Source organism: Triticum aestivum, chromosome 4A (assembly GCF_018294505.1).
Source record: "Triticum aestivum cultivar Chinese Spring chromosome 4A, IWGSC CS RefSeq v2.1, whole genome shotgun sequence".
NCBI lineage: Eukaryota > Viridiplantae > Streptophyta > Magnoliopsida > Poales > Poaceae > Triticum > Triticum aestivum.
This window is the reverse complement of record NC_057803.1, coordinates 15,806,790-15,832,422: the sequence shown is the minus strand read 5'-3', so window position 1 is coordinate 15,832,422 and position 25,633 is coordinate 15,806,790. Positions and strand designations below refer to the sequence as shown.

At 39.3% G+C, this 25,633-nt stretch overlaps 2 long non-coding RNA genes across 6 annotated transcripts; both read left to right on the top strand.

Moving 5' to 3' along the window:
* Positions 1–1,315: 1,315 nt before the first annotated feature.
* Positions 1,316–7,637, top strand: LOC123084819 (uncharacterized). Its single transcript, XR_006439423.1, has 3 exons — positions 1,316–1,368; positions 2,767–2,883; positions 3,935–7,637. It is a non-coding gene; the product is annotated as an uncharacterized lncRNA (long non-coding RNA).
* A 2,152-nt stretch (positions 7,638–9,789) lies between these two features.
* LOC123084818 (uncharacterized) lies at positions 9,790–24,466 on the top strand. Of its 5 annotated transcripts, none has more exons than XR_006439420.1 (8): positions 9,790–16,173; positions 16,619–16,705; positions 17,110–17,244; positions 17,450–17,526; positions 17,774–17,837; positions 18,271–18,326; positions 18,407–20,357; positions 20,554–24,466. It is a non-coding gene; the product is annotated as an uncharacterized lncRNA (long non-coding RNA). The 5 variants fall into 5 exon arrangements; XR_006439421.1 differs by having other exon boundaries at positions 9,798–16,173; positions 18,407–18,500; XR_006439422.1 differs by having other exon boundaries at positions 9,799–16,173; positions 18,407–18,479.
* The last annotated feature ends 1,167 nt before the right edge of the window (positions 24,467–25,633 follow it).

Here is a 25,633-nt window from a genome sequence, read left to right as displayed (position 1 = left end):
GCTAGCCGCTCCACCCACCGCCACCGCGCGCCTCGTTTCCTACAACGGCCGCGCCCCAGCATTCCCACCCCCGCGCGCTGCCCAACCACCCCGCTCGCGGCGCCCCGACGATCTAGATAAGCGACGGCGAACATTCACCATCCCGAAAATCTGGGTAAGCACCATGGTACCTCCTCTGCTTCCCGTCACGGTCATCTCAACAAGGCGAGGCTCTCCTGGCAGCGTGGGAAGGGAGTTTAAGCTGGAGTCACCGATGGCGGGGGCCGCGGTGTGGGAGGAAGGGGAGGTTGGGGTGGTTGGTCCTCGTTAATCTCACGCGAACGCCGTCGTCGTGTCTGCAAGGCGGCCGGCGCTGATGCAGCCCACTACGACCTCCGGTTGCTCCTCGGCGTCATGGGCATGCGTGTGCCGCTCAGTCTCTCTCGCACCTCAGCATTAGGACAGTCCAATCGTAATTGCTTCTCCCTCATGCTACTGGATTTCCCCTTTTGCTCGAGATTTTGTGAGTCTTGTGTTCGATGAAATGCTCGATTCAGATTTCTTCTTGGATGTGTCTTATTTCTCTCCTTCAATTTATGGCATGCACACTATATAAAATTTATTTCTCATGATGACAATGATGTAGGGGAATAGGAAGTTAGCTCGTTAGGGGAGGACCATGGTGAGACTGCAGCCCAGCCATGGCTTCCATTGGTGTTCATTATACTGATTGTTAATTATACTTAGTATCTCATTCTCATTGTAGGGAGAAGCTTTGATTCATGTAACTTGAACTGACTAGAAGGAGCATTCGTGATGAAAAGCGGAGAAGACGGTCACAACGTGTGTCTGAACGCTCCATTCTTTGCTCTTGGCAAGTCTCTCTTCCCGGTGAAGTCTTCATAGTTTATATAAAAAAATTCTGTAAACAATTCAGGCTTTGATTTCCTTAACAATGTACACATCATGTGTTTGATGCAATGCACAACAGGAATCATTGTACTCAACTGTCTCTATTTTCTCTAAGTGAGGAACATGACAAGGCTATACCTGATTGCATGTGTCATGTTGTTAACTTCAATTTTCCATCTTTCGAAATGATGTTCATGTGAAGCTTACCATAAAACTTATGTTTCAGGTGCAAGTATGTTGGCTTGAGAAGCATCAGAACTAAAGGTTGAATATAAGCAAGTGTGATTCCAACAACTACGATATTCTGTGAGGTCGACCTGGTGCCATACTACTTAATTAACTCTTGTGTGCCACCATACCCCTGGTCGCAGTGCCCATTACTTCAGTCCTAGCATGTCGCATGCCACAGCTTCTGACCCACTCTCCAGCTCCACTCCTTCAACTTGTTGGAGTACTGGCCAACCTCATGGAACCACAGTAACGCTCCTTAATGTTCTCTCCTGCTTCTTCTCCCCTTTTTGTTTAGCCCTGATACTAAGGTTTAGTAGAGTCGACGCTAAAGTCCGTGTAGTTGTACATGCTTATTAGAATATCCCAATTACCCATATGCATGTTGATGTTCAGCATTTTGCTGCAAACTTGCTGCATTATCATATAAAGTTTCTGTTATCGACCCTCTCCTACTAATATAATTGTATTGGTTCGGGAATAGTACGATGATGGTCCTGGTAGACAATGAAACTTAACACTGCACATTAATTAATTTTTAGTTGCATGCTCATCCCTGAGAAGCTCAACAAAAATTATGCCATGTGAAAATATTCTTGTATAAATTTACAGTATATGACTTTCAGTGTTTGTGCCCAACAAGTGACAAGATTTAATAAGTACGATAGCTACATGTATTTTTCTCAGTGTATATATATGTTATTTTCACGCCGAGTTTAACATGACTAGATGTTTGATTACTCTTGTGTAGAATAAAACAGAGGTTTAGGTTGTTCTTGTAGGCTGGGTTTGAATATAGTATGTGCATGTGCATGGCAGTCAAATTATATACATGTTGAGTTCCTGTTTAATAACTTGGTCTTGATGCTGCCATTGTCCGTACCCCACAAATCAAACCCAACCCAAGTCAAATGTAGTGTCACTAGTTTCTCATCAAATCTACATGAAATTTATACATATACATACTACACAGCTGGCTCCCACCCGTCATTCTCTCCCTTCTCTCTCTCTCGCCACCAAGTGGACCTTAGCTGCTGAGTACTGCTCTATGCGATCCATGCAATTTAGCGATATGTTTAGGAAGCAGTGGAAGAAAATAGCCCGCCTAGGCGAAGGTTAACTGTACTAGGATCTAGGCAACAAGAAAACGCCTAGCAATTCGTTTATCCTTGCTAGGGAGTCTAGATGTCCATATAATGAGCTCCAATATTATTACGGGCTTATAAGGATGGCTAGTAGAGTTTGTTAATAATTCTGGCAAGTATATCTTGTGTAGATGATCAATAGTATCCATAGTTTGATTTTGATATATCATGTAATATTTTATTCAATGTCTCATGGAACTGGCCCTGTTTGCTAGATGCAACAAATGACAATAGTTTCTGTGGTTCCTTTTTAACATGCAAAAAAACAGTAACATACTGCATTGACGATTGTCTATCGGCACAGAGCCAAATATTTGATTATCTCATCTAGTACATAGATGATGTGGTTTCCAGTAATATTTTCAGTCACCTCTGAATGTTATTAGTTTGTTACTTATGTACTGACATCATTGTCCTGTTTTATGTTGTCCACATGAAGGTTTTTCTCACTCAACAGATCTGCAGCTATCAGTAATATAATGAGTTGTTGTTTTGTTTTCAGGCATGGTTCTTCCATCCCACCCTTATCTTATCAAGGAAACACACCTCAGTATTCTTCATATGGTGGTGGATACCAGAGTCGTAGTACAACAAAAAAAATTGATATCCCAAATGGAAGGTATGCTACTTGGGAGTTTACTCGTTTGGTTTTTGCATTCTTGCAGTGTTGTTAAAATTATGTGGGTTTAATTATCAATTTGTTTATGTTACTGTATTTTTTGTCTTGATTTATATTTCTCCACTTGACCTTCCTTTTCCATTGTTTGCTTGTGAAACTCTTCCCTTCAGTTATGACATACCCTATATTCTTGTCAAAATGTACATGTCCAAAACGTTGTCTCAACGGGTTGTCTTGTAAAACAAGGTGGTCATGGAGCAGCAGCAGTATGGCTTTGACATGATTGTATACTTTATACAATTGTGTGCTTGCTTCTGAGATGTTCAGAGACGCACAACAAATCTGAAATTATATTTGTAATTTGCGCAGTCTCTTTGTTATTAGCTGCTATGCTCTGTGTAGTCTCTCTAATGAAGATACTAGAAATCTTTGAACAATCATAGTTAAATACTGGCAAATCCATACTTCCATTGGGAGGTTTATATACCATATACATCTTCACCACGTATCATACCGGTGCTTGTGGTGTTATCCATATATCGCAGGCTATACTGTCTATTGATCATTATCTTGACATAAGGCCAAATTAGTGTCAGTAACTAGTTCTGAGGGCTGCACACATCAATCCCGGAGGCAGATTTGTTACTACCTAATGTTAATATACTTGATGCTGGTGGATGAAAGATGAAATTATGAACTGCTCCCTTTGTTTTGGTATAAAAATCTCATGTGTACCATTGGAGTATACCATTAGAATATAATACATACATCCAGGAACATGCCTGGTATTTCTATATCGAAACAGAAGGAACTAGTTTGTATTTGGATTATATGATTGGATTTCATATACCTGGTCTTGTCCTGTCAAATTTTCGTTTGCTATTTCTGTACATCTTTGGCCCAGAATGCCATTTCTCTTTTTCTAAAATCCAGGGTACTTCCAGATTTCATCTAAAGTTTCCTCTTTCCAATGATAACTTCTGTAAATTTTGGAACCCTTTGCACATATTGTTTATTGATTGTGTGTTAATTTTATTTTTCCAACGAGTAGAAATCATTATCTTTCGAAAGATTCAAGGACGTTCGAGGAGTGACCAGTACCATTGAAGACTTTGGTGAGCGAGGCAAGCAACCTACTTTGATCATGTTGAACCCATATTTGCATTACACTTAGAATTATTTTTCATGCATAAAGTATTTTTTACTAGTATTGCTATTAAGCAAATTAGCTAGGGTTTTAGCTATGCCCTATGTGCTTGATATTGACACCCCTTTGACATTCTTATGCTAAGTAAATTAGCTAGGGTTTAGCTATGCTCTATGTGCTTGATATTGACACCCCCCTTTGATAATACCCTGTGCAAGTTTGACAGTAATGCTTAGCCATGCTAGTCGCATAAGTCATAGAACTTGGGAAGAATCTTTGTTACTCATAAATGTTTTACAAAAACCTAAGGGTGTCACTGATGCCCATGGTATGATTCTGAAAATAAGGTTGTATAAATGGAGTTGAAGTGGAGATTTAGTTAGGTGATTGTGATCTTTGACGAGATAGTCAAAGATGTTCGGTGGATTATAAAAATTTATGTATAGTAAATGATCATGGTGGTTATTCTATTGGCGGATAAATGGATCTTCAATAAACTTGAAGCAGTCTGGATTTAGTTAGGCGATTATAATCTTGAACCAAATTTCATGGTGGATTGTAAGCTTTCGATGCATTTATTTAGTTCATTGTGATCTTGGGGAGATAGTCAAAGATGTTCGGTGCATTAATTAATCTTGGACAATTTGGATTTAGTTAGGTGATTGTGATATTGAACCGTATTTCATGATGAATTATGAGATTTTAGGTGGATTTAGTCACATGATTTAATCTTGAGAAGATAGTCTAATGTTTGGTTGATTATGAGATTTTAGGTATGGTAGATGAGCATGGTGATTATTATACTGGTGGATAAATAGATCTTTAATTTTGTTTGGACCATTTAGGATTTAGTTAGGTGGTTTAGATCTTAAACCAAATTTCATGGTGGATTATGAGGTTTTGGTCGGATTTAGTTAGGTGATTGTGATCTTGACGAGCTAGTAAAAGATGTTTGGTGTATTATGTGAATTTAGGTCTAGTAGGTGAGCATGGTGGTTATTATATCGATGAATAAGTAAATTTTTAACAAACTTAAGAAAAATTGGATTTAGTTAGGCGATTGTGGTCTTGAACTAAATTTCATGGTGAATCACGATATTTTAGATGGATTTAGTCAGTTGATTGTGATCCGGAGGAGATACTCAAAGATGTTCAATGGATTAATTATCCTTCAATAATTTGAATTTCGTTAGGCTATTGTGATATTGAACTGAATTTCATGATGATTTGTGTGATTTTAGGTGGATTTAATTATGTTATTATGATCTTGAGAAGATGACAAAGGTATTTGGTGGATTTTAAGATTTTAGGTCTAGTATATGTGAGCATGAGGACTATTATATTGGTGGATAAATAGACCTCTAATTTAGTTTGAAACAATTTAAATTTAATTAGATGATTGTGATCTTTTAACCAAATTCATGGTGGATTTTAATGTTTGGGTTGGTTTTAATTAGGTGATTGTGATCTTAACGAGATAGTCAAAGATGCTTGATGGATTATGTTAGAACTTATGTCTAGTAAGTGAGCACGGTGGTTATTATATTGGTGGATAAATGGATTTTTAGTAAACTTAGAGTAATTTGGAATTAGTTAGGCGATTGTGATCTTGAACCAAATTTCATGGTGAATTATGAGATTTTGAATGAATTTAATTAGTTGATTGAGATCTTGAGTGTCACAGCCTTAGAATTGGTTGTAACTAGTTGCACAAGCACTCATGCATCATGTATATATTTATGAAAGTTGAATTGGGGAAAGCGGAAAGCCTCAGAAGTCTTTTATAAAAATGATCAACACTAAAAATTGTTTCAAATAAACCCAAGAAAATGTTCCTGTCAAGCTATAAAAATATTGTCAAGAGGTAAAACTCAAACCAATATTTTTGGAGTCTCAGAAATATTTATTTTGGGAATTTGGAATTAATTCAATAACTATTTGAATTGGATTTATATTTATTATATGTATAAATATATGTTTATACATATATTTATTGGTTTGTGTATAAATATATTTATTAATTCAATAACTTTTTTTATATGTATAAATATATGTTCAATAATTCTGAAAATTGTTGTGTGGCTTTTATAAGTCCACTTAGTTGACACAATTATTTTCATGAAGTTTAAAATTGATTTAGTATTTTACTAAATTAGAAACAAATGTCAGAAAAATAGAAAACAGAAACAAATAAAAAAAGGAAGCAGAGACTTACCTGAGGCCCACTTACCTGGTAGCCCAGCAGTTTCGGCCCAGCCCACCTTCTCCTTCCTGTCGTCTTCCTCCCCAGGCCAGTAGGCAGAGCGCGTGGCCGGAGCGCGTCGGCACACGCCCCGGCCACCTCCACCCTGCCTGCCTGCGTCCCCATCGCTCTGGATCTCTCCCGAGCGTCACGTGCCCCCCCTGCACCTCTCAGTCCCTCTCGAGCTCATTCCCCCTCCTCTGCTCTCTCTCCCTCTCACGGCCGAACCCACCCTCGCCACCATCGCCGACCACCGCGGCCACAGCCGTCCCCACGCCTCTCCGTGCTATCCCCGCCGTCCGCCTCGATGCCGTGAAGCTTCCCCCTCAACAAGCGCAAGCCCGAACGCCCTCAAACGCCGACCACACCGTCTTCTTCAACCTCGGTCCGCCGAGATCGTCACCGCCGTTCCGCCTGCACCGGACCTCCCCCGAGCCTGCTGAGCACCCCGACGGCCTCGCCGTGAGCACCTCGTCGTTTCCCCTCTCCTCTCTTCCTCGTTTGCGTGCCGTAGCCGCACTAACCACCGGACCCGAGAGCTCATCGCCGCCGTAGTTCCTCACCGCTGTGGCCAGGGCCACCCCAGCTTGCGCCTGAGCGCGTCACCGTGTTCGCTGCACTCCCAGGAGCCCGCAGCACCCTTCGGTTTCTCCTCTAGTGCACCGTAGCGTCGACCCCTTCCACGTCCGAACTCCGGCCACCGCGGATGCGCTCGCCGTCGTCGATTCCGGCGACCCCGCGCCCAACTCCGCCTCCTCTTGATGCGGACGAGCAAGGGCTATGCCCTGGTGCCCTCAGCGCGCTAACCCGACGCCTCTAGCGCAAATCCGACGCGCCCCGCCGTGTTCTGTGGTCGCCGCCGGTTGAACTCCAGCGAGCCGACGTGGCCGCGTGATTAGCGCTAATCACCGCCAGCTAACCCTCCCCAGAGCCACTGACTACTGGGCCCCACGGCCTAATTAACACTGCTTAGCTCCTGTTTAGACTAAACTAACCCCACGGGCCCACAGGTCAGTTTGACCTGGCCACGTCACCGTTGACCAGGCCCCACCTGTCATTGACACTGAACAACATTGTGTCACTGACCAGTGGACCCCACTGGTCAGGTTTGACCTAGACCGCTGCTGTTGACTTGCTGACGCAGGCATGGCGCAATGCCGACGCAATAAGTCATTTCTAGATTAAAAATAATTCAGAAAATTCCAGAAAATTGCCTAAACTTCTAAAAATCATAGAAATTCAACCGTAACTCCAAATGAAATAAATTATATATGAAAAATGATCAGAAAAATCCAATCTATCCATCTGTACCATTTTCATGCATGTTAGAACAACTTATGGCTGCTGTTTAGGCCAAATCATATAAATGGCTTTTAAACCCTCACATATGGAAGTTTGAATCTGAACCTAGGGTTCAAACCAACTCCATTTAACATGTTGCTAGTTGCATTAGCTCAAAACACAGCATATTGACATGTCATGATCATGCATCATATTGTGCATTGCATTGATTGTGTTCATTCTCTGTTGCCGGTGGTTGTCCCCTCTCGATAGACGTTGTACCGACGCTATGATCGTTGACACTGATGAAGACCCAATGATATCTTCAGAAGTGCCAGGCAAGCACAACCCCCTTGTTCATTCCGATACAAGCCCACTCTCTCGCTCCTGCTCTCTTTTACTGCATTAGGACAACAACGATTCATCTGTTACTTGTTGCGGTAGTTGAACCCCTTATCCTCTGCATGACCTGTCATTGCCACAGTAAATAGATGAAACCCACTAGTATGAGTAGGAGTTGTTTGAGCCCTGATGTGCCTACTCATTCATGCTTGTTTGTCATGCCTGCTATTGCATAGAGTTGTGTCAGGTCTGATTCATCGGGAATGAATCGGAGGTGTGTGAACATGTTCTACTGTGTGTGAGCTAAGTGTGTGAACACGTTTTGGTAAAGGTAGCGGTGAGAGGCCATGTAGGAGTACATGGTGGGTCTCATTGAAACCGTCCTTAGGAACTGAGTTCAGTGTCTGTGATCCATGAACAACCACTACCACTCATTGGGATCCTTAATTGACCCTCTCGGCTTCTTAATCACCCTAGTACTCTGTCGAGGAGTTGCAACTAGTTTCTGGTGTTTGTAGGTTATGTGTTGGCGGCCGTGCGTAGTGCTGACCCTAGGGGTGGGCTATGATGCGGTAGATACACCGTGGCACGGTGTATCGGGCGCCCGTTTGGTGTCTCGGGAACCCTGTTCACATCGTTCGGGGCCGTATGCGGAAACCTCGGCCGGACTCCCTGCGGATGGAACCTGGATAGGCGATAAACCTGGACTAGAGACTTAAGTGTTTAGGTAGGCCGTGGCCGACACCCTCGTTGGGCTTCCGCTTGAAGGTTGCCGAGTACATGTCGTGTAAACGACGGTAAGTGGTGGGAGCGTGTGTGAAGAAGTACACCCCTGCAGGGTTATCATTATCTATTCGAATAGCCGGATTCCTCGGAGATGGAAACTTGGACCCCTTGCATAGTTCATAGACAAGTGAAAGTGGATGCTCTAAAACTCGCAAGATAAGCGTGAGTGCTATGGATGGCCTGCTCGTAGGGAGACGGGAGCGGATCCATAGTGGTGTATTGATATGGTGAATATGTGGACTTGTGTGCGCCACCTCAAATGAGTTGCTTACAGTCGTAGTTTAAGATAGCCACCGAGTCAAAGCTAGCTTGCTGCAGTTAAACTCCACCACCCCTCTTTGTTGATACCGATGCATATGTAGCTAGTTCTGATGTAAGTCTTGCTGAGTACCTTTGTACTCATGTTTGCTTAATTTATGTTTTGCAGAGAGACTTCAGTCTCGCTAGTAGTTTCGCGTGGACTTCGACGTTTAGCTTGATACCTCAGCTACGATCTTATGCCCTCGGCAAGATCTGGTAGTTAGTCAGGCTTCTTAGCCTTTTTCATTTGTAGATGTCTGTACCCAGACATGTTAAGCTTCCGCATGTGCTTTGATTTGTATGCTATGATTGTTGGGTCATGAGACTCATGTTTGTAATTTCTCGCTCCTCGGAGCCTAATGAATAAATACTTGAGTCGTAGAGTTATGTTGTGATGCCATGTTGTATTTACACATATCAAGCATATTGTGTGTATGATTGAAATGCTTGGTATGTGTGGGATTCGACAATCTAGTTATTTATCCTTGGCAGCCTCTCTTATGGGGAAATGTAGTCTAGTGCTTCCATGAGCCATAGTAGTCCGCTACAGCCCAGTTCACCGGAGTCCTGCTAGCCCAGCACTACTGCTTAGGACACTTGACTGGTCGGCATGTGTTTCACTTCGTTCCTGTGTCTGTCCTCCGGGGAAATGTCACGCGGTGAAATCCGGAGTCCTTCCTAGCCTGCTACAGCCCGGGTTCCCGGAGTCCTGTCAGCCCAGTGCTACAGCCCGGATTCACACGCTGCTGACCGACATGCTCGATGTGATTCATGTATGCCTGTCCCCATAGGTTGGTGCCGCTTTGGGTTCACGGCTAGCCATGTCGGCCCGAGTTCTCTGTCATATGGATGCTAGCGACATTATCATATACGTGAGCCAAAAGGCGCAAACGGTCCCGGGCCATGGTAAGGCGACACCCGTGGGAATACCGTGCGTGAGGCCCTAAAGTGATATGAGGTGCTACCGGCTAGATCGATGTGACTTGGAATCGGGGTCCTGACATTGAGGAGATAGTCCAAGATTTGGTGGATTAATTAATATTTTTTGAACATAGTACAAGCGCAAGTGTTATATAAACGTGCATACACTCACCTCTATGAACGCACGCACGCACACCCTATCCCTATGAGCACCGTCGAGAGACTAAGCCGGCATTTCATCTTGAGATTTTACAAAGTCAGCGTAGGTGCCTCGTAGTCGATGGGAACAATTTGGATTTAGTTCGGTGAGTGTGATATTGAACCAAATTCCTCGGTGATTTATTTGATTTTAGGTGGATTTAGTTAGGTGATTGAGTCTTGAGAAGATAGTCAAAATGTTTGGTGGATTATGAGATTTTAGGTATGGTAAATGAGCAAGGTGATTATTATATTAGTTCTAAACAAATATTTAGATCAATTTGGATTTAGGTAGGGGATTGTGATCTTTTAACCTAATTTTACAATGGATTATGAGGTTTTGGTTGGATTTAGTTAGGTGCTTGTGATCTCGACAAGGTAGTTAAAGATGTTTCATGGACTAATATGTCTAGTAAGCGAGCATGGTGGCTACTACATTGGTGGATAAATGGATCTTTAATAAGCTTGAAGATATTTGAATTTAGTTAGGCGATTGTGATCTTGAACCAAATTTCATGGTGGATTACGAGATTTTAGCCGGATTTGATTAGTTGATTGCGATTTTCAGGAGATAGTAAAAGATGTTCGGTGGATTAATTAATCTTGAACAATTTGGATTTAGTTACGTGATTGTGATATTGAACCAAATTTCTCGTTGATTTATGAGATTTTAGCTGGATTTAGTTAGGTGATTGCGTCTTCAAAAGATAGTCAAAGATGTTCAGTGATTATGATATTTTAGGTCTAGTAGATGAGCATGGCAATTATTATATTGGTGGATAAACAAATATTTAATATAGTTTGGAACAGTTTGGGTTTAGTTAGGTGATTGTGATTTTTAACCAAAATTTAGGGTGGATTATGAGGTTTTGATTAGATTTAGTTAGGTGATTGGGATCTTGACGAGCTAGTAAAAGATGTTCGGTAGATTATGTGAATTTAGATCTAATAGGTGAGCATCTTGATTATTATATTGGTGGATAAATAATTTTTCTATAAACTTGGACAAATTTGAATTTAGTTACGCAATTGTGATCTTGAACCAATTTTATGGTGGATTATGATATTTTTGATGGATTAGTTAGTTGATTGTGATCTTGAGGAGATAGTCAAAGATATTCGATGTATTAATTAACTCGAACAATTTGGATTTAGTTAGGTGATTGTGATATTGAACTAAATTTCTCTGTGATCTATGAGATTTTAGTTGGATTTAGTTAGGTGATTGTGTCTTCAGAAGATAATCAAAGATGTTTGATGGGTTATGAGATTATAGGTCTAATAAATGAGCATGGTGATTATTATATTGATGGGTAAACAGATATTTAATTAGTTTGAAACAATTTGGATTTAGTTCAGTGATGATCTTTTAACCTGATTTTATGCTGGATTATAAGGTTTTGGTTGGATTTAGTTAGGTGATTGTGATTTTGATGATGAGCTAGTAAAAGATGTTCCGTGGATTATGTGAATTTAGGTCTACTAGGTGAGCATGTTGATTATTATATTGGTGGGTAGAAATAAGGGCCACACGAGTGACTCAAGGCGATGGTGCCACTACTGAAAATAACTGGTAAACACGACAAGAGAGGCGGAGAGACTGTGGGTGATGGGAGTAGATGGACTTTGATCCAGCATCCTACCTCTTCAAAGATGTTTGATGGGTTATGAGATTATAGGTCTAATAAATGAGCATGGTGATTATTATATTGATGGATAAATAAATATTTAATTAGTTTGAAACAATTTGGATTTAGTTCGGTGATGATGATCTTTTAACCTAATTTTACGGTGGATTAGAAGGTTTTGGTTGGATTTAGTTAGGTGATTGTGATTTTGATGATGAGCTAGTAAAAGATGTTTGGTGGATTATGTGAATTTAGGTCTAGCAGGTGAGCATGTTGATTATTATATTGGTGGGTAGAAATAAGGGCCACACGAGTGACTCAAGGCGATGGTGCCACTACTAAAAACAACTGGTAAACACGACAAGAGAGGCGGAGAGACTGGGGTGATGGCAGTAGATGGACTTTGATCCAGCATCCTACCTGCCAGTGCACTCTCCTTCCCCGCTGATCCGGCTTGGTGTCCTTGTCCTGTTTGCGGATTTGTGTCACGCACTTGATTAAGCATCCCACGTTCTCCTAATGTGCGCCCTTGGCCTTGACGATAGGTAGCGCCGTGTTCTCGGACGCGTCCCGTGGGTAAAATTCAGGTATGCGTCGATTGTCTGAGCTCTTGCTCGCCATTGTGCCGCCCAGCAAGGGAACACATGATGTGGGATCAAGACAACACACATAGCAACCCGCCACCAGGCAACGGACGCCCATCCGGACTTACAGGGAGCGGAGGTGGACAAAAAGGTGGATGTTGAGCTCCATAGTAGTCTCAACAGTGTGCTCATTAGTAAGAGTAGCACGAGCAAGAAGATCCTGGACATACTGCTCTTAGGAAATAAAGAAGCCATTAGAGGTAGAAGAAACCTCAATCTCATGGAGCAATTTGGATTTACTTAGGCGATTGTGATCTTGAACAAATTTTATGGTGAATTATGAGATTTTTGAATGGATTTAGTTGATTGTGATCTTGAGGAGATAGTCAAAGATGTTCGGTGTATTAATTAATCTTGAAGAATATGGATTTAGTTAGGTGATTGTGTCTTGAGATAATAATCAAAGATGTTTCGTGGATCATGAGATTTTAGGTCTAGTAGATGAGCATGGTGATCATTATATAGTTAGGTGAATGTGATTTTGACGAGCTAGTAAAAGATGTTCGGTGAATTATTGTGAATTTAGGTCTAGCAGGTAAGCATGTTGATTATTATATTGATGGATAAATAAATTTTAGGTCTAGTAGATGAGCATGGTGATCATTATATAGTTAGGTGAATGTGATTTTGACAAGCTAGTAAAAGATGTTCGGTGAATTATTGTGAATTTAGGTCTAGTAGGTGAGCATGTTGATTATTATATTGATGGATAAATAAATTTTCAATAAATTTAAAACAATTTGCATTTAGTTAGACGATTGTGACCTTGAATCAAATTTCATGGTGGATGATGAGATTTTTGATGGATTAGTTAGTTGATTGTGATCTTCAAGAGATAGTCAAAGATGTTTTGTGGATTAATTAATCTTGAACAACTTGGATTTAGTTAAGTGGTTGCGATACTGAACCGAATTTCACGCTGGATTATGAGATTGTAGGTGGATTTAGTTAGGTGATTGTGTCTTGAGAATATTGTCATAGATGTTTGCTAGTCTATGAGATTTTAGGTTTAGTAGATGGGAATGGTGATTATTATATTGGTAGATAAACAAATCTTTATTTTAGTTTGGAACAATTTTGACTCACTTAGGTAATTGTTATTTTTCAACCAAATTTACGGTGGATTTTGAGATTTTTTTGGATTTAGTTAGGTGACTGATCTTGACAAGATAGTCAAATATGTTTGGTGAATTATGTTAATTTAGATCTAGTAAGTGAGCATGGTGGTAATTATATTGGTGGATAGATGGATCTTTAGTAAAAATGAAGCAATTTGGATGTAGTTGGGTGATTGTGATCTTGAACAAATTTCACGGTGGATTACGAGATTTTCAATAGATTTAGTTAATAGATTGTGATCTTGGGGGATGTCAAAGATGTTCGGTGGATTAATTAATTTTGAACAGTTTCAATTTAGTTAGGTGATTGCGATATTCAACCAAATTTCTCGGTGATTTATGATATCTTAGTTGGATTTAGTTAGATGATTGTGTCTTCAGAAGATAGTTAAGGATGTTCGATGGATTATGAGATTTTAGGTCTAGTAGATGAGCATGGTGATTATTATATTGGTGGATAAACAAATGTTTAATTTAGTTTGGAACAATTTAGATTTAGTAAGGTGATTGTGATATTGAACCAAATTTCTCTGTGATTTATGAGATTTTAGTTGGATTTAGTTAGGTGATTGTGTCTTGAGAAGATAGTCAAAGATGTTTGGTGGATTATGAGATTTTAGGTCTAATAGATGAGCATGGTGATTATTATATTGGTGGATAAACAGATAAAGTGATATTTAATTTAGTTTGCAATTTGGATTTAGTTAGGTGATTGTGATCATTTAACTTAATTTTACGATGGATTATAAGGTTTTGGTTGGATTTAGTTAGGTGATTGTGATTTTGACGGGCTATTAAAAGATTTTCGGTGGATTATGTGAATTTAGGTCTAGTAGGTAAGCATGTTGATTATTATATTGGTGGATAAATGGGTCTATAGTAAACATGGAGCAATTTGGATTTAGTTAGGCGATTGTGACCTAGTACAAATTTCATGGTGGAGATTTGCAATGGATTTAGTTGATTGTGATCTTGAGGAGATAGTCACAGATGTTCGGTGGATAAATTAATCTTGAACAATTTGAATATATTTAGGTGATTGTGATATTGAACCAAATATCTCTATGATTTATGGGATTTTAGTTGGATTTAATTAGGTGATTGTGTCTTGAGATGATAATCAAATAAGTTTGGTGGATTATGAGATTTTAGGTGCAGTGGATGAGCATGGTGATTACTATATTAGTGGATAAGCATATATTTAATTTAGTTTGGAACAATTTGGATTTAGTTAGGTGATTGGGATCTTGACGAGCTAGTAAAAGATGTTCGGTGGATTATGCGAATTTAGGTCTAGTAGGTGAGCATGTTGGTTATTATATTGGTGGATAAATAATTTTTTAATAAACTTGAAAAAATTTGGATTTTGTTAGGTGATTGTGATCCTTTAACTTAATTTTATGGTGGATTATAAGGTTTTGGTTGGATTTAGTTAGGTGATTGTGATTTTGACGAGCTATTACAAGATTTTCGGTGGATTATGTGAATTTTGGTCTAGTAGGTGAGCATGTTGATTATTATATTGGTGGATAAATGGGTCTATAGTAAACATGGAGCAATTTGGATTTAGTTTGGTGATTGTGACCTATTACAAATTTCATGGTGGAGATTTGCAATGGATTTAGTTGATTGTGATCTTGAGGAGATAGTCAGAGATGTTCGGTGGATAAATTAATCTTGAACAATTTGAATATATTTAGGTGATTGTGATATTGAACCAAATTTCTCTATGATTTATGGGATTTTAGTTGGATATAATTAGGTGATTGTGTCTTGAGATGATAATCAAATATGTTTGGTGGATTATGAGATTTTAGGTCTAGTGGATGAGCATGGTGATTACTATATTGGTGGATACACATATATTTAATTTAGTTTGGAACAATTTGGATTTAGTTAAGTGGTTGTGATCTTTTGACCAAATTTTAGGTGAATTACGAGGTTTTGGTTGGATTTAGTTAGGTGATTGGGATCTTGACGAGTTAGTAAAAGATGTTCGGTGGATTATGCGAATTTAGGTCTAGTGGGTGAGCATGTTGGTTATTGTATTGGTGGATAAATAATTTATTAATAAACTTGGAAAAGTTTGGATTTAGTTAGGCGATTGTGATCTTGAACCAAATTTTATGGTGGATTATGAGAATTGTGATGGATCAGTTAGTTGATTGTAATCTTGAGGAGATAGTCAAAGATGTTCGGTGTATTAATTAATCTTGGACAATTTGCATATAGTTAGGTGGTTGTGATATTTAAACAAATTTCTCCGTGATTTATGAGATTTTAGTTGTGTTTATTTAGGTGATTGTGTTTTGAGAAGATAGTCAAAGATGTTTGGTAGATTATGAGATTTTAGGTCTAATAGATGCGCATGGTGATTATTATATTGGTGGATAAATGAATATTTAATAAATTTGGAATAACTTGGATTTAGTTAGCCGACTGTGATCTTGAATCAAATTTTATGGTGGATTATGAGAGTTAATTTGGCGGCGCTTCGCTTCTTCCTCGAGGAGCATGTGCAGTGAAGTGGTGCGGGGGCTCGTGCGGCCTGCGGAGGCCTGCGAAGGTGGGCGGTGACACCTGCAACTTGTGCACAATGGCGACTCCACGCATCTCTTGCGCCCCGCAACCCTCTCCTTCCCGGCACAACAGGAGTAGGAGCAAGGATGCCGAGGCGGTTCAGGTTTGCCTCCACCTCGTCTCTCCCTCCTCTCTCACTCTGGTCTCCCTTTTTTGTCTCATTCTACTGCTTCATTCAAGCATATATTTTAAATTGCTAGGTATTCCAGGTAGTTAGCCTATCTATGGACTACACCTACATTTGATGTTAGAACTCTGATACTAATTTATGTTCTTGTTGCATAGGTGAATGGTGCTTTAGCTTCAATGATCAATTTTATTGCTAAATATTTTTTCCACAGAAAGTGTCAAAGAATATACAACTTGGTATAAAGAAGTTTTGTTATGGGGAAATAAAGATTCTTGTATGCAGAACTATTTGGGCTCCCGCAGCTGTATCAGTTGGTTTTAGTTCTCAGATTTTTTACTTTGCCTTTTTTGGCAAAAAAGTTGGATGTATGAATCTGAGATCTGGACCTCAAGTTCACTGCTTTTCTTTTCATCTGCAGTCGCGAGGAAGAGTAGGAAGATCAGGCAGAGAGGGTTTCACACACCTCTTCTACACTGACAAGTCTTTGCATTCCAGGATTGCCATGGTGAGCTGCTGCTGTAATGCTTTAATTTTCTTTTCTTTTGTCACTTTGTTAAAATTTGTTATCTTATTCTGATGCTATGATTTGTGATGGCTAGATGAGCTTTGTGGTGAAAAGTCTCCTTTATTTTGTTTACCTACAGATCTTGAATGCACGATTGATAATTTTGCTGGATAGGTTAGAAATCTAAATTATAGACATTTTAAAGGATTTAGTTGGTAAACATGGAAAGCCAAGAAAAATATATAGCTTACTTACGATGGACCTGAAGTATGCCTAACCTTGGACTGCATTTATTGCCTGTCATAGGTGTGTTTCTTTTATTCTATATTTGGGGGGTTCTAAGCTATTTAATTAGGAAGCATACAGTTTATCCGTTTGAGACCCAAGTCTGTTGGCTACTGCAGGGAGCTTTGGATGGTGGTCTTGATCTTCCGCACAGTGACAGGAGATTTGCTGGCTTCAAGAAGGATAAGAAGCAGTTGGGCGCTGAGATTCACCTCAAATACATCTATGAAGGTCATGTTGCTGACTACATGAAGGTGAGTTGGATCCATTGCCCTCGTGGTATTATAATGCCATTTCTTCACTCCCTAGGGCTATCATTGTTGTATACATGAATTCTTTCTGGAAGATATATCTGGGCCTGATTCACCCATATAAAGTATCCTAAAGCAGTGTACTTTGTTCTTATTTCTGAAGGAGCTTACTGAATCTCGTTTTAACTGCTACCCTACCCTATTTCAGTCAATAGCTGATGAGGAACCTAAGAAGTACCAATCTCACTTCAGTGAGTACATCAAGAAGAACTGAAGAAGATCAAGGTGATTTTTCTCCCTCTTGTTAACCTTTGTCCTCTCATTTTGATGCTATAAACATGACTACATGAGGGAGAGAAGAGAATACGACAAAGTTAGATGAGATTTGCAGTGAAGAGCTTTCTTTCATTTGATTACCTACATATCTTGATTGCATGATTGATTTTTTTGCTGGGCATGTTAGGAATGCAAATGCCCCTTTATAGGAGCTTGAAACTTCAATTTTCTGATGGGGAGTTATGTGTGGTTTCAGGGTTACAGATGCCACAAGGCTTGCCTAACAAATGTTCCTAGAAAAGGAATGATTGAGAAAAAAGGTGGTTCTTTCTTTAAATGTTTTGATCCTCTTTTTTATTCTAAAAGGAATGCTTATGTTTATGTTTCACTATTTGTAAAGTAAACATATGTCTGGTTTTAGAGCAAATTTCAGGTTAAACATTTTCACTATTTGTATTCCTGGTTTGAACATATGCTAGAATCATATCTACTCCTGAAAATCTTTGTATATATATGCAGTCGTTTTGGAATGGGCTATGATTCCTTTTTAGTATTTTAGGTTACACATTTCTCCTAAGAATCTTGATATTCACTATATTAGTATGGTATAGGTTTGTAATTTTTCCTTGGGAATCTATATATCCAGTCAAGCTGGGATAGGCTATATTTTTTTTACTCGGTCATGGCGATGGCACTCTGCCGATGACATGGCAACAGGTCAATAGTTCATGTTCTTTCTATACATTTTTGCAGGCTTTGCTCTCCAAGTGCAGAACACTTTCCCACTCCCCATCGATGACGATCTTCCTGTATGAGCATTTTCATCTGTGCTCCCTATTTTCCTAGCTCCACTAAGAATGAAGCCATTAACTGTTGACTGTAATTGCAGGGTAGCTCTTTTAGTACCACAGAAGTTATTCCGAAAGGTCATTAAGCTTATTCTAATGCCAACTTCTGTAGAGGTGCTTGTCCTGGTTATTACAGTATGTTCCTTTTGACAACCAACAGAAGTGTACAAATTATTTAAATGGGTTCGCAAGGTATTTTCATTAGCAATGCCACAAGGCACCAGAAAGCACAAGTAGCGAGATTGTGTTAAATTAATCTGCTAGAGTATGGTGATAACAGAGGGGCACTGTTTTTGAAAATTGTTTTTTCTGTTTCAATTGTATAGGGCCCTCCGCAACGATATTGATTTCATCAGGTGTAGATGTTTAGTTGGACAGATATTGTTCGTCACTTTCTTAGTGCATGCCTAGCTGTTTCCCCTTTTTACATTGCTTCTTTTCTGTAGGATTTCTTGAAACATAATAACTTGCTTCCACAATTGTGGAATGATCATGGTTTCTTTGCATTCCTGTACTTTCATATGATTAACAATTTCATGGCTAACCTAGGTAACAAGCAGACATCATTGGCATTAGCCAATGCATTTCCGTTAAATGCCCTGCTGGCCGAGTGCAACTTCGTTCTTCTTTAGTGGGTATTTGTATTTTCCAAAAAGAAGTTGGTGCACCTCATAGTTGTATTGTAGCCTGACTATTATGCCTAGATTTTGCTCTATGATACAGAACTAAGTAGTGATTTGAGCTGCCTTATTCCCAGATAGTGACTATCTAAATTATTGACATCAGAGGACGGGGCGTCGACCCGTTGGCTGGGCAGCTGGGGTACCAGCCAGTCCACCCGAGTTCGAGCCCCGGCTTTGACGCGTGATGCCCGCGGAGCTTTTCCTATAAAAAAATACCAACGAGGGTTAGCCCTTGGGTTGGTCTCATTTAAAAAAAATTATTGACATCCACTCAAATAAATATACAAGATTTGTATGAAAGGGAACCACTTATCTTTTTAACAAGAAATATGTTTAGCGTCATAACAATGTTCAGGTCGCACATGCATACCAGAACACTGAGGGGTGGTCTTACAAATGACAACTACTTTCATGTCAGTAATTTCTTCTGTTTGACATATTCCACGAGCCTTCTTGCTAGCTCCAGTCATACAATTTATCATTATATCCACCATATTTTTATGCTCGGCATTCCTAATCTGCCGGTCACAAGAAACTGTAGTATAGTGTCAGGTCGCACATTCTTTTTGTTTCATGGTTCAGTACAGGTCTCATGGTGAGCAGCAGCACTAGGTTGCAGTATAATGTCAGCTGATTGCAACATCCTGAGTTATTTTATCGATGTTTTGCATCTGGAAGCTTGAATCTCTTTCAACTTTCAGTACACATATATTCTGATTTGTGCATCTTTTTGGTTGTAATCATATGGCTTGCATATTTTATCGGACTGATCAGTCACAAAGATCGGACTGATCATATTTGGTACAGAATATCAAAAGAAGCATTTATATCATCTTTTTGTGTGCTTTATCTGTAGAAAAGTACCATGGGTTGATGGTGTTGGATCCAATTACTATATGATGTAATTGACTGCTATTCCTAAGAACTGCTCCTGGACACAGTGCTCTATGTTATCATGTTTTACATTCTATTGTGTCGCCTATCTTTATAGTTACTCGGATCTTACATTTCAATTTTTGTATTTTTGTCTGTGCAAGTGTTGTCTTCCTACTATCAAACAACAGGGATTTCTTTAAATTAAATTGTACATATTGTTGAAAAATATCCTGTGTATGTCTATATTCATGCCTAGTATAAAACAAACATTCTTCATTGCCTATGCCTTTTCCTTCTGTTAATGATGATAATGTAGTTCTCCATCTTATTAATTCCTTCTTCATTCACTTGAAATATTGCCTAATTTTTGTGTGTGTGTATTTGGTTTAGCACCCTGACTTATGGTCAAACTGAAGGTGCTTAGCATGGTCTGGTATGCATTTCTCAGTTTCTCTTGATTTCTGTTTCTGTTTCTGTTTCATTTCATTTTAAGCCGATTGTATTTGCATACATATTGGAGAGGTTATTTCTCGTGTGAAGTTACTATTTTTTTTCAGTTCTGAAGCACCTTCCTCAACTTTGATGGTCTACTTTACAAGAGAAAATATTTCTCTGTTTGTATGGTGCAGGTTTCTTTATGGTCTACTTTACAAGAGAAAACATTTCTCTGGAAGGAGCTGCTGACAAGGTTTAACAACAAACTGGACGGAGTTCTTCACATGGCAAACATAGATGAAGGAACGATGTATGCCTTCACCTTCAGATGCAAGGCAAAGTGCCTCCGCCTCTGTCTAACTTCTCACTTCCTATGAGGACACCATCGTAAACCTTCGGTGTCACCTATATATAACTTGTGTACCAGACTTCATGCTTATAATGCTCTTATACCCCCCCCCCCCCCAAAAAAATCCCACCACGCCTGGGGCTGGCACACGATTTTTTATGGTGCAGGTATTGCGAGCTAATCCTACCCCCTCCCCGAAGTTTCTGGAAAATGTGGGCTCCATTACCAGCAGTATCGAGATCGGAGGCGAGGGCCGAGCAGTTTCGGCGGCGAGCGGGCGATTTCGCGTTGGGCGCCCTCGTCGGCATTGGCTTTCAGCCAGGAGGAATCGATGCCTCAGCTTCGCAGCGACACGTTACAGCGTCTCCACCGCCACCGCTTCTGCCCTGAGGTTATTTGGCGGTGGGCAGCACCACGTGAAATCTAATGCAGAGGATTTGGGCATTTTCCTACCGGTGGAAGACCTGCATCCAGCCCCACAAGTCCTTTACTAGCCCTCCTTGCCGCAGTTCCATCCTCTACCGTCAGGCCAGGCTGGTACGAGATTCTGGCAAGGATCTATTTTCTCAGCCCTTTTTCATTACGTGTGTATTCTTCAGTAATGCTCCCAAATCTTTTCTCACTCCAGAATTCCAGATACAATGCATCACGTAATTTCTTTTGTTTAGTTGCCATTAGCCAGATATTCACATAATTCGAGTTAGATTTATTTGAACTGCAGAGTGTCGTACTGACGCTCACCCATTATTCATTCAGGTTATTTCCTGTTAATTTCTATAGAATAAACTAGACGAGAATGTGTTATTTTGCTGAGTGATCATATGGTTATAGCTAGGCTCCATTAGTTTGTGTATGGAAGTAACCTGCTATTCTCTCTTCAACCAACTGCATAAGTAAAATTATTGTGATTATCCATCTGATGACATGAGTAATTCAAATGTTGGTCTGTGTGCATGCTGTCAATGCTTGGCTCCTAGTACCTGTTTACAGATAGAGTTATTTCCATTGCAATGAGAACGGCTGTTAATATTTGCTTATTTTTTGGTTGAACCAACCCACAAACCAAGAGGAGTCATTTCCATTTTTGGTTGACCCTCTTCTCCTTTGTTCTCCTTGGTAGTCCAGAAATCAGTAACTTGAAAAGATTCAAATCAAGGTTTCCTGATAATTCTTTTGAATCTTCCTGTAAGGCAGGCTTTTCAGATATCCCCCATTTAACTAAAGGTGCATTCCTTTTACTTCCGGTGATATAAACTTAATTTGTCTAACCTTCTGTGCATAGGGTCTCCTTCGCATGAGAGATAAAGATGTTCCTTGTACAGTATTTAGGTTCTGTAGTAAAAAAATTATTTTTTTGATTGGTTGTTCTTACTTGTCAGTCACACAAGCCTTTATATTAGGCCTTAGATGCTATTAAGTACTAACTGTTAACCCTTTGTAGTTCAAGAGCAGAATTTCCACTCCCTAGTTCATATTTCTCTGCGCCTTATTCTAGTTCCAAAAATGCATTTTGATGGTGCAACTTGTTGATTGCCTGCTGTTATTGTGAATATCTGATTATGCTTGATAGCATCACTATCGAAGATGGCCTCATTAAAAATCTTAGTTGGGGAGTGAAATTTGCTTTAGTAGTATGTACTGAATTTTCTTATACAGTCATAAGATGAATTTCTTCCTGTGAACTGAGGACTGAAGGCAGGGGCTAGGATTATTGTGTATATTTACATTACACGGGGTCAAACTGATTCTAGTGCTCAACAGTATGATAGTGACCCAAAAGCAATAGTTTAGCCCCTGCATAAATCATGGGAAATCCCACGTGCATGGAAAATGTAACTATTTGTATTTTAAATATAATTTATATTTATGAAATGATCGTAAAATTACCTCGGGTGAAGAATAACTTATTCTGCACCCTGGGTGATGAATAGTAACACCTAATTAGCATACATATAGTCTAATCACCATGAAATATGTCTCTGTGTGATTACCTCATGGTTTGTTTTTTACACTGTCCAAATCTAATTAGCATATATATATATATATATATTCAAGAACAGTCATAGCAACTAAGGCAATGGGTAGATATGATGCTTAGCGCCTTTCCTTTGTAGATACTAATCAATTCAAACTTTAAGTATATACTGTCCTTTGTTGTAAAGCTGCAGAGATGTCAAACCTTTTGTTCAGAATTTGATATCCAAGCTGCAGAGGTGGCACATAATATAGGTCTGGAGAAAGCGAAACTTTTGTGAAACTTAGCTTGTATGAGACTAATAGAGAAGCTGCAAAAAAATAGTTTGAACCTAACAATGATAAAAAGTAGGTTGCCCTTGTAAATCTGTCAAGTAATTTTCTAAAACAATTTTACTCAAGGATTAGTTTAACTATTGAGAGGTCCTAATCCTGTTTGTACTTTGGTTCTTCTTGTTTTAGCTACTACTGACCTTGTTCATGGATACAGGAACCGGGAAGAGCAAGTTGATTTTGCAAGTTTTGGTTCGGTTGACACTTATGTGTTTTTGTTACTGATTTGTAGCTCCTATTTTTTTTATCTTCTTTTGAGAATGTAACTCCACTGATTAGTAGGATCAATAATTACCATAATAAAGCTGCCACACTTGCCTTCTTAGAAGATCCATTAAAGAAACATGGCAAATCTCACCAATTGAAGTTTTTTTTTAAAGAAACATAGCCTGATACTGTTGGTAGTAGCTTACATTAAACCGAGAACAGTTGACATCATCACATTTGCATGGGCATGTCTAGGTTTTGCTTCTCAAGGAAGACACACCCATTCTCTTCCGAGTTTGAGTTTAACATGTATTGTACTATTTCCATTAGCACTATGCATTTCAGTTTTGGACACTCCAATGGCGACATTAGGTATGCTTAGCAAAACTAATCATTCTGGAATCAACACGTCATATGACCGAAAATACATGGGCTTTAGTTAGCTCATAGTAACCGTGTACATGTTTATTGATCCAAAAAAGATGTCTTGTAAAACCGAATTACATACGCATTTAAGTGTAAAACGTGATCTGGATGATGGCATTATCCTTAACTATGCCTTGCCATGATATGTCCATACATATTCAGTGTGCTCTTTCACTTGAGAACAATAGTAGTTGTAGTAAGTTTTTCCAAAAGTTTCTGCCAAAAATCACTATGTTAGAGCCACTGGTGGTTCCTGAAATTGTAATGGGGAAGAACCCATTTATCAATTTCAGAACCAGCATTTTTGGATTGAATATTTTGTAATGTGTTCGATTGTTTTTAACTAGTGAAATAAAATTACAGAGACTTCATTATTAAATTTTACATCTCTTGTGCTGCCTCGTTGACCTTAGTTAGGTAGATTAGGTAGCAGTTCTATGTTGGTATCGAGCTGGTCAACAGAAATTGCATCGGCGTACTGTGGCATCTGCCACAATGCAAGCATAGCTGCGACCTTGGTATCTACTCCCTCCGTTCCTAAATACTTGTCTTTCTAGACATTTCAAATGACTACTACATACGGATGTATGTAGACATATTTTAGAGTGTAGATTCACTCATTTTGCTCCGTATGTAGTCACTTGTTGAAATGCCTAGAAAGACAAGTATTTAGAAACGGAGGGAGTAGCCTCTTACAATTTTTCTTCAGCTTGTAGTTTGGGTACATGCGGTGTTAATTTTTGTTGCATGTTCTACTGTTTCCTGATTCTCATGGAGGTACAAATATCCAATTTCAAAAGAAAGGCATTTGCCTCCAACTACCATTGTTTCTTGACGTGGTTTCTATTAATTGAAGCAAGGTTCATTCTTTAATTCAGTTTGGTAGTTGAAGCGATCCAGGTGAGGCCACACCATATAACTAAGATCTACTCCCTCTGTCCCATAATGTAAGAGTGTTTATGATACTAGTGTAGTATAAAAAACACTCTTATGTTATGGGACGGAGGGATTAGTTATTATCAATTTGTCATTAATCATGATGAACTCCATGAAAACATACTACTGTTTTCTCCTCTTTGCAGAATTCCCCTAGTGTGAGTCAGACTTTAGAGCTCTAGCGTAATTGCCTTATGAAAGTCACCACTTGAATTTACCTTGCATTTTTTGTAAGGTATGGGAGAAACAATTTTTTTTGTAGAATGTACCTTTATAACATAATACATGATGGGCAAATGTTGTTAATGGATTTGTTGCAATTTTGGTTCATCGTGCACCACATGCAAATATGCATGACTCCTTCCGTCCCAAAATAAGTGTCGCAAGCATAGTATAATTTTGTACTCCCTCCATTTACTTATAAGTTCAGTTCAAACTCTAGGCAATAGTTGCCATTTAGTTTAGTTCAAGTTCAGTTTTCTGTGCATTTAGTTAAGTGTTAGGAGCAACAAGTGGAATCCGGTTCAGTTTTGTTCATAATTCTGCATATGTTGTTCTGTTCAATTCTGCAAATGCTTAGAGAGTCATAACGTTCAAGCAAACACTGGAACATTTTGCCATTAAAATATGTTCAATCCTACACGTATACAAGTAGCGACTGGAACTCTTATTCAATCATAACATCCAATCAGAACTACAATATTTAGTTCTCTTAATTTTTCCCTCCATATTCAGTTAACAGTTAACATGAGTGACTCAGTTGAACGCTTCGTGTACTTCGCAGCATTTTGGCATGGTTTTTTACACCAACCGACTCAAGTCTGCTCAGAACACAAACCACATGATGCGTCGAGGTAGCCTTGTCTTCTGGCTCCTTGCGATGTGTAACACCCCCAGTGTCATGCTACAGTAACCCTCTGTGATTAAACTAATCATTTTTCCAAACAGTGCTTAATCACCTTTGTTCAATGTTCCATTTGGAATTCCAGTCAATTCAAATTCAAGTGAAGTTTGAAGTTGCTCAAAAGTTGTTGGAAAAATGTTCATCA